Below are 12723 nucleotides of genomic sequence, written 5' to 3' on the forward strand. Positions count from 1 at the left end.
GATGTGAAGGGCGAATGTGTGAATGTGGCGCCTCACCATGGTTGTTCACATATTTGGCACCGACGCTTCGCCCATTTGAATTGGAGATATCTTCAGAAAGCACCAGAGCTGACACAAGGGTGCAAATTTAATGTTTGTGACAAATTTTTAGATTGCAATGCATGTAAACAGGCGAAAATTGTGACATGCTCATATCCAAAGTCAGAGAGGCAGACCACACAACCCTTTGAATTAATTCATGCAGATCTGTGTGGCCCCATGTCAGTTGAGTCACTGGGAGGATCAAAGTATTCTCTGCTTTTGATTGATGATTTTTCGAGGTCTGCTTGGACCTTCTCTCTGAAAATGAAAGGGGAGGCGGCTAAAATGATCAGGGATTGGATCACCGCAGTTGAGGTAACCTTTTCCACGAAAGTTCGTGGTTTTCAAAGTGACAGAGGTGCTGAGTTCACTGGTTCTGCTTTACAGGATTTCTTTAGGGAGAAGGGGATTAGCCACAGACTGACCGCTCCTTACTCTCCGCAACAGAATGGGGTCACAGAGAGAAAGAACAGGACGGTGGAGGAAGCTGTATCTGCGATCCTGTGGGACTCAGGGCTACCCCAGAAATATTGGTCTGAAGCTTGGAGATTTGTGGTCCATACGCATAATAGAGTGTACAACTCTAGTGTAGGAAACACACCGTATTTCTTACTGCATGGAAAGAAGCCCAAGGTACACTACCTTCGTGTGTTTGGTTGTGAGGCTTGGGTGCTTATTCCAAAGGCTCTACACAAAAAAGGTGAGCCAAGATCTAAAAGAATGATCTTTGTAGGGTATGAGCCTGGCTCAAAGGCCTGGCGGTTTGCGTACCCAAGTGGAAACCAGTCAAGGTTGGTTATCAGCAATAGCGCTGAGTTCTGTGAGCAAGCTGGTTGGAAGCGTGATTTCACAGCAGTTCTACGACTCAGACGTTGAGGAGGAAGAGGAACTTGGTGCTGGGGACCATGGTCCAGAGCAACAAGGTCCACCACAGGGACAGAGTCCAAGGCAGGGACAGCTCAGGATCCCTCAAAGGGGGGAACCTAGAGCACCTCCTCGGGCAAGTGTCAAGTTTGAGCCAAAGAGTGAGCCTTCCTCACCTGCTGTACCAGCTGTAAGGCCCAAGAGGCGCAGCAGGTCAGAGGGGGAAGACACTGAAGTTGAGGATGATTTAGCTGGACCCAATGAAGCAGCAGGGTCACCAAGATTCACACTGAGGAGATCAGCAAGGACAAGGAGGCCTCCTGATCGGTTCGACGCTTCAGGCGTCTGGGTAGGTTCAGCCAGATGTGAATCTGAATCCTTCGAGGCTATTCAGAGTTTACCAGAGGAAGAAGCAGGCAAGTGGCACAGGGCAATGGACAAAGAGATGAAGTCCATGAAAGATCTAGGTGTGTTCTCACTCACAGAGTTGCCACCAGGAAAGCAGGCTGTGAGTTGCAGGTGGGTTTACAGCTTGAAACCCACTGACGCTGGAGAGCCACAGTATAAAGCCAGGTTAGTTGCTCGAGGATTTACTCAGAGGAAGGGAATACACTTCACGGAGGTGTATTCGCCAACGTCACGAGCAGAGACTCTCTTAGCTTGTGCAGCACAGAGAGGCTGGAAGGTAAACCACTTTGATGTGGATGTTGCCTACCTTAACTCAGATCTCCAGGAGGAGCTGTACATGATTTCTCCTCCAGGGTTTGAGAACTTGAGGCAGGATGTTGTGTGGAGATTGCACAAATCCATCTATGGATTACGTCAATCTGCCAGAAACTGGAACATGTGCCTGAATGAAGCCTTAGAAGAGCTAGGTTTCAGGAGAAGTGTTGCTGATAGTTGCTTTTATTTGAGAGGTTCAGGGGCAACGCAAGAGTATTTGCAGATTTGGGTTGATGACTTGTTATTTTTCTCAGAGACAGATGAACAGGCAGAGAAGTTTGCCAAAGAGCTAGGTAAACGGTTCAAGCTCAAACAGCTTGGTGCTGTCAAAGCCTATCTAGGTGTCAATGTTGAGCGTGCACAGGATGGAAGCTTCTTGCTCAGGCAGAGAGATAAAATTGAGCAATTGCTTCAGAAATTCAGGATGAGTGATTGTGCAGGAGTGAGAAGTCCTATGGAGACTAGTTTTGTAAAGGACAGCCAGCAAGTAGAACGCGCTGCGTTCGAAAATACTGAAGTGTTTCAGTCAGCCCTAGAGAGTTTGTTGTACTTGTCAATCTGCTCAGCAGGGAAGCTTCAAACCCTAGTGTGCAAGCCTGGAATGGCATCAAGAGAGTTCTGAGGTACTTGCAGGAAACCAAAGACTTTTGTCTTAGGTTGCCGGCACAAGGAGAAGTCAAACTGACTTGTTTTGTGGACTCGGATTGGGCTAATCTTGAGGATCATAAGTCTGTGTCTGGCCTAGTGGTGAAGTTTGGGAACTCAGTAGTTGAATGGAGGTCTAAGAAGCAAAGTCTTATAGTGCTCTCATCCACTGAAGCTGAGTTCAGTGCTCTTTCAGAGGTGTGCAGAGAAGTAGAGTTCTATGCTTGCTTAGTGCAGGAACTCTGCGAAGTGGATTGTCTGCCGATACGTGTTTTCGAGGACAATCAACCATGCCTGCGTTTGGCAGAGTCAGGTCAGTTCAAGGCCAGAACTAAACACCTAGACATTCGCTTTCGGAATGTGTGCCAGAGTGTTCAGGAGGGATTAGTTGCGCTGAGGTATTGTCCCTCTGCCAAGAACCTAGCTGATGGGTTCACGAAGCCACTCACCTTCCAAAGACATGGGGAGTTTTGCGAAGGTCTGGGTTTGGGACGACCAAGGGTCGATTCTCCCCTCAGGCGCAAGGCAAGAGGGGGTGTTGGGTGTAGTGAAGGGTTAACCTTCTGTGCCTCAAGCCTGAGAGGAGGCGCTTACAAGGGAAGTAAGCCACGACATGAGGAAAGCAGGTTGAAATGCTGTGAGCTGAGTGAAAAGCGAAAGCAGTTTGTTGCGTAGCTGCAAACAGAGGGAGAAGATGCAGCTTGAATCTGATGGCTGTTATTGACTGTAAATATGCTACTTTTGAGCAAATAAAGGGATAGTAGGACAGAAGAAACGTGTGGGACTTGTTTACTGCCCTTTCAACACAGACGCTGTGTAATTCTGCTAATTGCTTTACGATCTACAGAGGCTCCCAGGGGAAGCGTGGCTGGGCGCAGAACAATAAAGCAATAAATCTACCGAACATGTATGATGTATTGGGGGTGGTCTTGAGCTACAGCAGGCTTCCACAGCTTCAGCCCTCCAGATGTTTTTGGCCTACAACTCCCATGATCCCTAGCCAGCAGGACCAGTGGTCAGGGATGATGGGAATTGTTGTCTCAAAACATCTGGAGGGCCGAGGTTGAGGAAGCCTGCGCTACAGGGTGGCAATTTCAAAAGTCTATATATGGGCTTGTAACTTGAGTGACAATCTAGCGAGGGTGAGGAGCCTTGAGCCTGGGATTCTAGGCGGCCTTCTAGGCCCTTTTATGTAGCTCCCAGGACTCCCCCTGGGCCACACACACATCACCAACCCAGCTCTGCACTACCTGGGGCGGAAGGATGGGATGCATGCGTCCTCCTAGTCTCTTGCCTCCCTAGGTGGGAGATAGGTCTATAAAAAGCTCTGGGTTTCGTTGGGCTGGAAGGTAACCTGTCCACCTTTTACCTCTGGTCCCACTCATTCTGGGCATGACTTTAGATAGCTGAAACACCAGCATAAGACGCTAAAGCAAAGCGCCACTGAGACAGGCAATCCTCTTCTCCTTCCTGCCTAGGCATAGCCAGTATTGGAGGAGTTGGACCAGAGGGCTTTTCCCTAAGAAGCCGTAATGCCATCTCTCACCACGAAACTGAATTGCTGACGAGCATACAAAGCTGACTTTTACTAAGATTTGTTTGTTGATCTCTAGCCCAGCAGTGTTGGTACTGACTAGCAAGAGCTCTTCGAGGGCTGGGGCAGAGAAAGGTCTTTTGCAGCCTTTTTAGCTGAGAGGCCTTGGGAGCTTGTACCTAGGAGCTTTTGCCTGTTCTTCGCCAATGAGCTGCTCCATGAAATCTTAAAAAGGTAAAGAGCCCCTGACAGTTAGGTTCAGTCGCAGATGGCTCTGAGGTTGCGGCGCTCATCTCGCTTTACAGGCTGAGGGAGCCAGCGTTTGTCCACAGACAGTTTTTCTGGATCATGTGGCCAGCATGACTAAGCCGCTTCTGGTGCAACAGAACACCGAGACCAGAACAGCGCACGGAAACACCATTTATCTTCCCACCAGAGTGGTACCTATTTATCTACTTGCACTTTTTGGTGTGCTTTCAAACTGCTAGGTTGGCAGGAGCTGGGACAGAGCAACAGGAGCTCACCTCGTCGTGGGGATTCAAACCGCCAACCTTCTGATTAGCAAGCCCAAGAGGCTCAGTGGTTTAGACCACAGTGCCACCTGTGCCACCCATGCAATCTTACAGGGCACTATTTCCATATGAAAGCCCAATGAAGGCCTTGCAACCCTGAAGGTACCCTGATCTTTTATAGCTCCTATTCCTTTCAGTGGGTTTTGCACAGGAAAGCTTCCCAAAAGATTGTGCTCCATTAGCGCAAAAGGTTTGCCAGAATCAGGCCTTGTTCATGCCCCACCCTAATAGTTTTCTCTCTCCTGGCTCTATTGCATCAGTAGTTTGAAAACTGCTGCTGAAAAATGAAGGCAGCCTCTGTTCCCGCAGTCTCTAACAACACTGCCATCGTGTGGTGAATGTGACACTACACAACAAAAACAGGAATACGCTGAGATACCCGTCCACAATGGGACTCCGGCGTCCAGGGGTCAGCTGATGCTTGCAGAGGCACAGCAAAAGGCAAGCCCTCTGCAGGAGCCAGTGGGGTGAGTAGTTCATATCAGAGTTCAAACCTTCTGCTCTGCCAATGTAGCTTACTGGGTTAAATAAAAACAAATGAACAGATGACATAACATAATGCCCATCCTGTAAGAAACAAGGACTCATTTGGAGCCCCAAGGAGTAAACGGAGCTAATATTTCTAGCACAGGGGAAGAATGATCCAGGGTGCCTTTTGGATCTTCGGAGGAAATGGCCAGACATGGGTAACTAATGAGACAAATTGTTTCCTTTAGAGTTTATGCATCATGACTTGTGCCTAAGCTGTTATTCTGGAATGACTGAAGCGACCGGTTTGTTGTGGAATGAAGGGGGCATGTGCCACAAAGAGAGAGCCAGGGTGAGTCCAGCCTACCTAGTCATTTGAAAGGGGAGGCAGTATACCTAGATGCATCTTGATTTCTGAGCATTTAAATGTTTTGTCTGTATTAAACAGTAAACATTAGAAAATTCTATAAAAGTATTATACCATATTTTTTGCTCTATAAGACTCACTTTTTCCCTCCTAAAAAGTAAGAGGAAATGTGTGTGCGTCTTATGGAGCGAATTCAGGCTGTGCAGCTATCCCAGAAGCCAGAACAGCAAGAGGGATTGCTGCTTTCGTTGCACAGCGATCCCTCTTGCTGTTCTGGCTTCTGAGATTCAGAATATTTTTTTTTCTTGTTTTCCTCCTCCAAAAACTAGGTGCATCTTGTGGTCTGGTGCATCTTATAGAGCAAAAAATACGGTAAGTTTGTGGGGTGCCTGGATTCCCCTTCTAATTCCGGAGTGCCAGGCACAGAATTTATCATGTTAAAATATAAGCACTGGCGGAGGAAGAGGGGGGCAGGGGGAGCGCACCATCCCTGGCACCACAATCCCAGTGGGGTGCCATCATGGCTGCCCCCGCACTGGGTGCCACGCCCCAGGACATGCACCAGCCACGCCCCCGGCTGCTGTATGCCCCAGGTGCCGGAGCATGAAGCTCCGCCACTGAATATAAGTAAAGTTTTAAAATACAAGCCATGCTGGCTTCCTGATGAAGTAATCGCCTGAAGAGATGGACCATTAAGCGGGTGCAAAAGACGGGGGGTGGCCCACCAAGGAAGCCCACAACAAGACTCTCTGCCTGCCAAACTCAGAGGGGTAGAGACCCACCCTGAGTAGTTAGTAAAAGACAATGCAGAGTTGGGAGGGGGGAGTTTCAGAATTGCAGTGGGCTGGTGTAAGCAGAGGGGAAATAGTGGAGTTTTAGGAAGCAGTTGGGGACCTGGAGAAAAAGGGGGGTGGGAGCACCATGGGGGCAGGCAGTTTGGAGGCAACATTGCAGCCATGAGAGAGACGCTTTGAGTGTAATGCTGTGGACTCCTCCACAGTAAGGAAAGGTAGCTTATATGTGTAAATAAACCGTATATCATGAAGACACCAGAGTCTCCACTGTGCCTCATTTCCAAAGGAAACACCTGCAATTCCTGGAACCTCCAACTGCGGTGGAGAATCGGGTGGCGCGTAACAAAACTGAGCTTGTTAAAAAAAATTTTTTTAAAGATCTATAGAGACACACACACTGCACTGAGTTGGTGTGGGCTGGCCCATTAGTGTGTATGGGGCATTGCCCCCCCCCCAACCTCAGCCTGTCTTCAGCCAACTCATCTTCCTCCTCCTTAGTCTCAGCACTGCCCTGGTAGAACTCAGCAAACAGGAGGCCAACACTCAAAGTTGGCTCTGCCTGCCCTAGGCTCTGGTGCCACCTACTGTTGGGCTCCCTGCCTTTCACCCAATGGGAATTAGCCATGCCTACTTTTGAATTCTGGTGCTGGAGGAGACTCCTGAGAGTCCCATGGACTGCAAGAAGATCAAACCTCTCCATTGTTATGGAAATCAGCCCTGAGTGCTCACTGGAAGGACAGATCCTGAAGCTGAGGCTCCAAGACTTTGGCCACCTTATGAGAAGAGAAGACTCCCTGGAAAAGACCCTGATGTTGGGAAAGATGGAGGGCACAAGGAGAAGGGGACGACAGAGGATGAGACAGTTGGACAGTGTTCTCGAAGCTACAAACGTGAGTTTGACCAAACTGCGTGAGGCAGTGGAAGACAGGAGTGCCTGGTATGCTCTGGTCCATGGGGTCACGAAGAGTTAGATACAACTAAATGACTAAACAACAACTACTTTTAAGTAGCCATTTGTGGAATGCTTTCGCCAGGGGAAAAGGCTGGTGGAACATCATTATGTTTTCAGGCACCCAGCCAAAATATTTGTATTGACTCAGGACTCTGGTAGCTAAGCTGGCCTCACCCTATAATGGGGAGGGGGGGCTCACCCTTTAATGGGGGGGTCTCCTTTTACTGGATGTGCATCTTAGGCATTTTGTGTTGTGGCTGTTTTAAATTTTCTAGGTGTTAACTGCTTTTATTTGTTATCTTTGTGACTCATTTTGTATAAAGAATCTAGCAAGTGTTAACAATAATAGACTAAGCAGGTGGCAGCATGTCTCCATCCTTTGGTTGTAGATCTACAAGTCGCCTCTTGACTTGTGTGCCTAACAATGAACATCATCCTTTGATCCATGAAGCAAAAGGTGGTGGGATGCATGAGGTTTCCAGGCATTCTCTCTTCCAGGCAGCTTCATCTGAGCTGCTGCATTGCACACCTTCAGACCACGCTCCTGGCAGTTTGGGTCACTTTTCAGGGCCAGTCCTACCATTAGGCAGAGTGAGACAACTGCCTCAGGTGGCATGTGCTGGGAGGCAGTGGTGCCCACAGGGCTTCCTCCTGAGCTCCCTAGCCATGCCCTTCTGTTGGAGAAGACAGCTGTGTGTCCTGCACCTTGCTCTCCACCTCTAGATCCACCCTGCTGATCTCCCTCAGGAGCAGCACTGGTAGCAAAGTGGGGTTCACGGGGGTGGTGCCATTTTGTTATTGGCCTCAGGGAGCAAAATGTGTTGGGCTGGCCTTGCCAGTTTGGCAGAATCTAGTGGTTCTTGAAAAGCTGGAGCCAGCCCTGCTGGGTCAAAGCTAAGGTTGCTCTAATCCAGCACAGGTGCTTCTGGGAAGCCCACAGTTATTCTATCCAACCACCATTGATAGTTTTGTCTCCGTGAATTTCCCCAGTCCTCTTCAAAGGCATCTGAGTTAGCAACTATGACAGGCTTCCTCAACCTCAGCCCTCCAGATGTTTCTGGCCTACAACTCCCATGATCCCTAGCTAGCAGGACCAGTGGTCAGGGTTGATGGGAATTGTAGTCTCAAAACATCTGGAGGGCCGAGGTTGAGGAAGCCTGAACTATGACTCCTACTTTGGGCTTTCTTCGTACAGAATACCATTGCAACTTTACACTTGTTTTTCTAGATTGCAGTAATTTTCAAATACCCCCACTGGTTCTGGAATTTCTCGCTCAAATCAATTTTGAGCAAAATTGGGGGAAATGCAGGCAGAACAAAAATTACCCAAATTGCTAAATCCAGCTTACCTTCTCTCACTGGCACAGCTGCCTGCTACCCCAGCTTAGGGGGAAAGATTTTCCTCACAGCTGTCCAAGGATATGTAACTGGGAAATTGGAAGTGGGGTGAGAGACCACCCCCCACCCTTCCTCCTTGCTCTCCACACCACAAGGCAAAGCCAACGAGTCTCTGCGGCACATCACCAAGCCATTCACTGACACACGGACCACACAGAGGTATTTCCCTGCCTTTCACCCCCCCAAGTCAAATCCTCCAGCGTCAAGAGAAAATAACAGCAGCATATCTGCAAAGGCATTGCATCTGCAAGGGGAGCTCAATTCAGGATCCTGCAACTCCCTGCTGAGCCCCAAGCCTCCGACAAAGGAAAACAGGGAAAGTGTCAACACCAAATGTAGCAATTCACTGATAAATGTATTGGCTCTATAGGAAAACTTTAGAAATTCGTAAGAAATCACTTACCGTATTTTTTGCTCTATAACACGCACCTGACCATAACACGCACATCGTTTTTAGAGGAGGAAAACAAGGGAAAAAACATTCTGAATGAAACAGTGGATGTATCATTTTTGTGCTTCATGCTGTGGCCACAGACATGTGATCTGATGGTGAATTTGGGGTGACCCAATGCAAAAATCCTGAGAATCCCTGTGGATCCATGCTTTGTAACCACATTTTTGCACCATTGCAGCCCCAGGCAACAGTGGGTGCGTGATTTTTTTTGTGTAGGCTGTAGCCATGGACATGCTATGTGATCTGATGGTGAATTTGGGGTGACCCAATGCAAAGATCCTGAGGATCCATACGGATCTATGCTTTGTAACCACATTTTAAGTGGGGAGCGAAGGAAAAACAAAGAAGGGACATGAGAGGGGTGTGCAGAGAAGCAGCTGGCTAAGAATGCAGGAGAGGGATTTAATGGGAGGGAGGAAAGAAAGGCAAAAGTTTCTCCCCACCCAAGCCAGCCATCTCTCTCTCTCCCTCTCTCCCTCCCCCTCTCTCCCTCCCCCCCCCTCTCTCTCTCTCCCTCTCCCCCAGCAGCACCGGAGCACAGAGAGGAACTCTGCTTTCCCCTCTGCTTGCCTGGAGAGGAGGGGCTTTCCCTGCTCTTTGTTCCGTTTGAGCAAACAGAGCAACGAAACAGAGAGGGTGGGCAGTAAGACCCTGAGGCAGAATGCAGGAAAGCAGCCGCTTCCTCTTTTCAGGTTTCCCTTCTCCGTGAAGCGCGGTTTGATTTTTGCCTGATTTTTCGGCTCCAGGGACCACACATTCGCTCAATAACACGCACAGACATTTCCCCTTCCTTTTTAGGAGAAAAAAATCTGTGTGTTATAGAGAGAAAAATATGGTACTTGTTGTATCAATCTTGTCAGTTCCAATGGGATTTAGGAGCCAGGGAAGCGAGTTGTAAGGGATGGGGTGAGCGAGCCCACCATAATCCCCAATATGTACAGTCAGGTCTAAAGGGCCTTCCAAGGAGTCATGATATCCTGGTGATATCCTGCCCCAAGACAGATAACCATCTCAATCACAATGCCTACCCGCTCCATAGTGGGATGAAGCCCGGACAAGCCAAAGGAGTGTATTTGACTTGACTCAGGGACCAGGGAACTGTAAATGTTTTCCTTTGTACTGTACTGGAGGAAGTGTGAAAGACTGTACAGTGGTACCTCGGGTTAAGAACTTAATTTGTTCCGTAGGTCCGTTCTTAACCTGAAACTGTTCTTAACTTGAAGCACCACTTTAGCTAATGGGGCCTCCTGCTGCCGCCGCGCCGCCGGAGCACAATTTCTGTTCTCATCCTGAAGCAAAGTTCTTAACCTGAAGCACTATTTCTGGGTTAGTGGAGTCTGTAACCAGAAGCATATGTAACCTGAAGTGTCTGTAACCCGAGGTACCACTGTATTTGAGTGACATGCCTGGATCTCAGGTTCCACCTGAGACCACACCTTTTCTGTGACATCTCTACGATGTCTTGATGATGCATCCTGAGGTGTATAATGGGAAACTTTAAAATACGGGTACAACCATTGATCGGGGCTTCTGACTGCTTCATCTTTGTGGTAGTGGGAAGTGTTGTTGCAACAATAAAGATCAGGCCTACTGGCTGCTGTTTCGCTTCCATCTTTTGGCTGAAGTTTCTTACTTGTGACCCTATGGGAGCCAAGGTTAGGCACTTGTGGGGTGCTCCAAGGACCCTCTATTGCTGCATACCCTTCTGCTGTGAGAAAGGAATTACTTTCACTTGCTTACATAAGAGTAGTTGCACCAGACTACTGTAAAATTTTAAATAAAACTCTCTATATCAGGGCAATCCAACTTTCCTAATTTTTAAATAATCTTTTTTAAAAAAATTATTTCAACTTTCATAAGGTAATGACAGAGCAGTCTATCTGATCTTTGCGTGGTCCACAACTATTTTAAATTTGCGCTAGTGTAGGCTCTTGGGGAAAGGGAGTGGGAGAAATTGGCAGTCCGTCGCAAGCATAGAAAAATACACCGGCTGACTGCCACTGCCTCCATGTAGAACCATAGAATTGTAGAGTTGGAAGGGACCCGGAGGTTCAAACTCTGCAATGGAGAAATCTCACAGGCACCCATCCAACCTCTCACTTAGAAACATCCAGTGACGGAGAGTCCACAATTTCCCAAGGGAGTCCACTCCACTGTCAAACAGCTCCTACCTACCATCAAAGATCTTCCCAGTGTCAGAATCTCCATTCTTGTACAGTGGTACCTCTGGTTGCTAAGCCCGTTGCAATTCGCTGCTTCTGCACATACGCGTGACATCATTTTGAGTGTCTGCGCATGCGCGAGTGGTGAAACCCGGAAGTAACCCTTTCCGGTACTTCCAGGTTGCCGCGGGACACAACCTGAAAAGATTTAACCTGAAGCAAACGTAACAAGAGGTATGACTGTACAGTGGTACCTCGGGTTAAGAACTTAATTCGTTCCAGAGGTCCGTTCTTAACCTGAAACGGTTCTTAACCTGAGGCATGCTTTCACTAATGGGGCCTCCCACTGCTGCTGCGCCACCGGCGTGCGATTTACGTTCTAATCCTGGGGCAAAGTTCTTAACCTGGAGCAACCACTTCCTGGTTAGTGGAGTTTGTAACTGGAGGCGTCTGTAACCCGAGGTACCACTGTAACTTGAAGCCACTGGTTCTGGAGCAGGAGAAAACCAGCTTGCTCCATCTTCCATGTGACAGCCCTTTGGATATTTGAAAGTGGCTCTCATAATTCCTCTGTCTCCTCTTATCCAGGCTACACGCGCCCATCTGACAGGGCCCATTGCAAAGTACGTACGCACAGGCTTGCAACTTCAGGGTGTTTGCAAGTATTTTTAAATTCTGCCAATTTCTCGTAGCAGAGGACTGAATGGGCTTCCATTTTTAATCTCAAAACACTCCCTTCTCCAGAAGCTGCTGCACCTCCAGGGGACATCCACCCCTTTCAAGAAGCCTTGTCAGTCACAAATGAGCCTGCCAATCACAGCCAGCACAACACAAAAGCTCTCTTAGCCGCCCTGGCTGGAGGACACCTGCTGCAACTCTCTAAGAATTACCACTCGGAGCTTTCAATCACGCACCACTGTGGACCATTAATTCTGGTGCACTGGGCACAACTGGAACCTTCAGCTACTGTCAATGGGGAGAATGATCTGAAGTGGGAGGCTGGATGTTCTTTTTCTAGGAGTCATCCTAAAAATGCTCCTCTAATTCAAAATCCAGAGAGGCATGGCCACAGAGGACAAAGACTTGTTTGCATTTACACACCCAGAATGTAAACCTTTTTGGATGACAGGTGAAAGGTGCCTCCAGTTTATTTATTTCCACGTTGGGCTGTGAGGGAAAAAATGTGTTTAGGGAATAGGGTACCTGTCTCACATCAACACCCCACCACCTGATTTCCAATTCCTGGCAATGGAAATGGAAGGGTGGGGTAAGCCCCACTGAATGGATGTGGGACAGCTTTTCTCTTTGGCAGATGCTGCAGAACTAGCCTGAGCAAGGAGACTAGAGGCGCTTAGGGGTGAAAAGGAGTCTTGAAAGAGGAGACATTTTACAGGTTGCAGCGCTGAGAGCTGCAGCCAACCCTGGCATTCCCCAGAAAGGGGGGGGGCATAGACGCACACCTGAGCCTCTCTTCCACCCTCCACAACTCCCAGACCCATGGTGCAGTGCACTTGCAAAGCAACTGCAACACTCAACTGGGCATGGATTCCATTGACTGGCTGGGATTCTTTTCCTCCCACGCTGCAGAGAGGATTCCATTCACGCACAGAGTGCCGTTTGCTGGCCAGTAAGCTCCCCTCCCCTCTGAGCAGGCTCAGGGAACCTCTCTGCACAAAGGAAGCCACCCTCAGCCCCTCCCTCTCAGCCCA

General features: G+C 48.6%; 1 long non-coding RNA gene across 1 annotated transcript in view; it reads right to left on the reverse strand.

Moving 5' to 3' along the window:
• The window catches only part of LOC309536552, a 208973-nt gene that overhangs the window by 2201 nt on the left and 194049 nt on the right, over positions 1-12723 (reverse strand). The window lies entirely within an intron of this gene.

Source organism: Podarcis vaucheri (genome assembly GCF_965113315.1).
Source record: "Podarcis vaucheri genome assembly, chromosome: 7".
Taxonomy (NCBI): Eukaryota; Metazoa; Chordata; class Lepidosauria; order Squamata; family Lacertidae; genus Podarcis; species Podarcis vaucheri.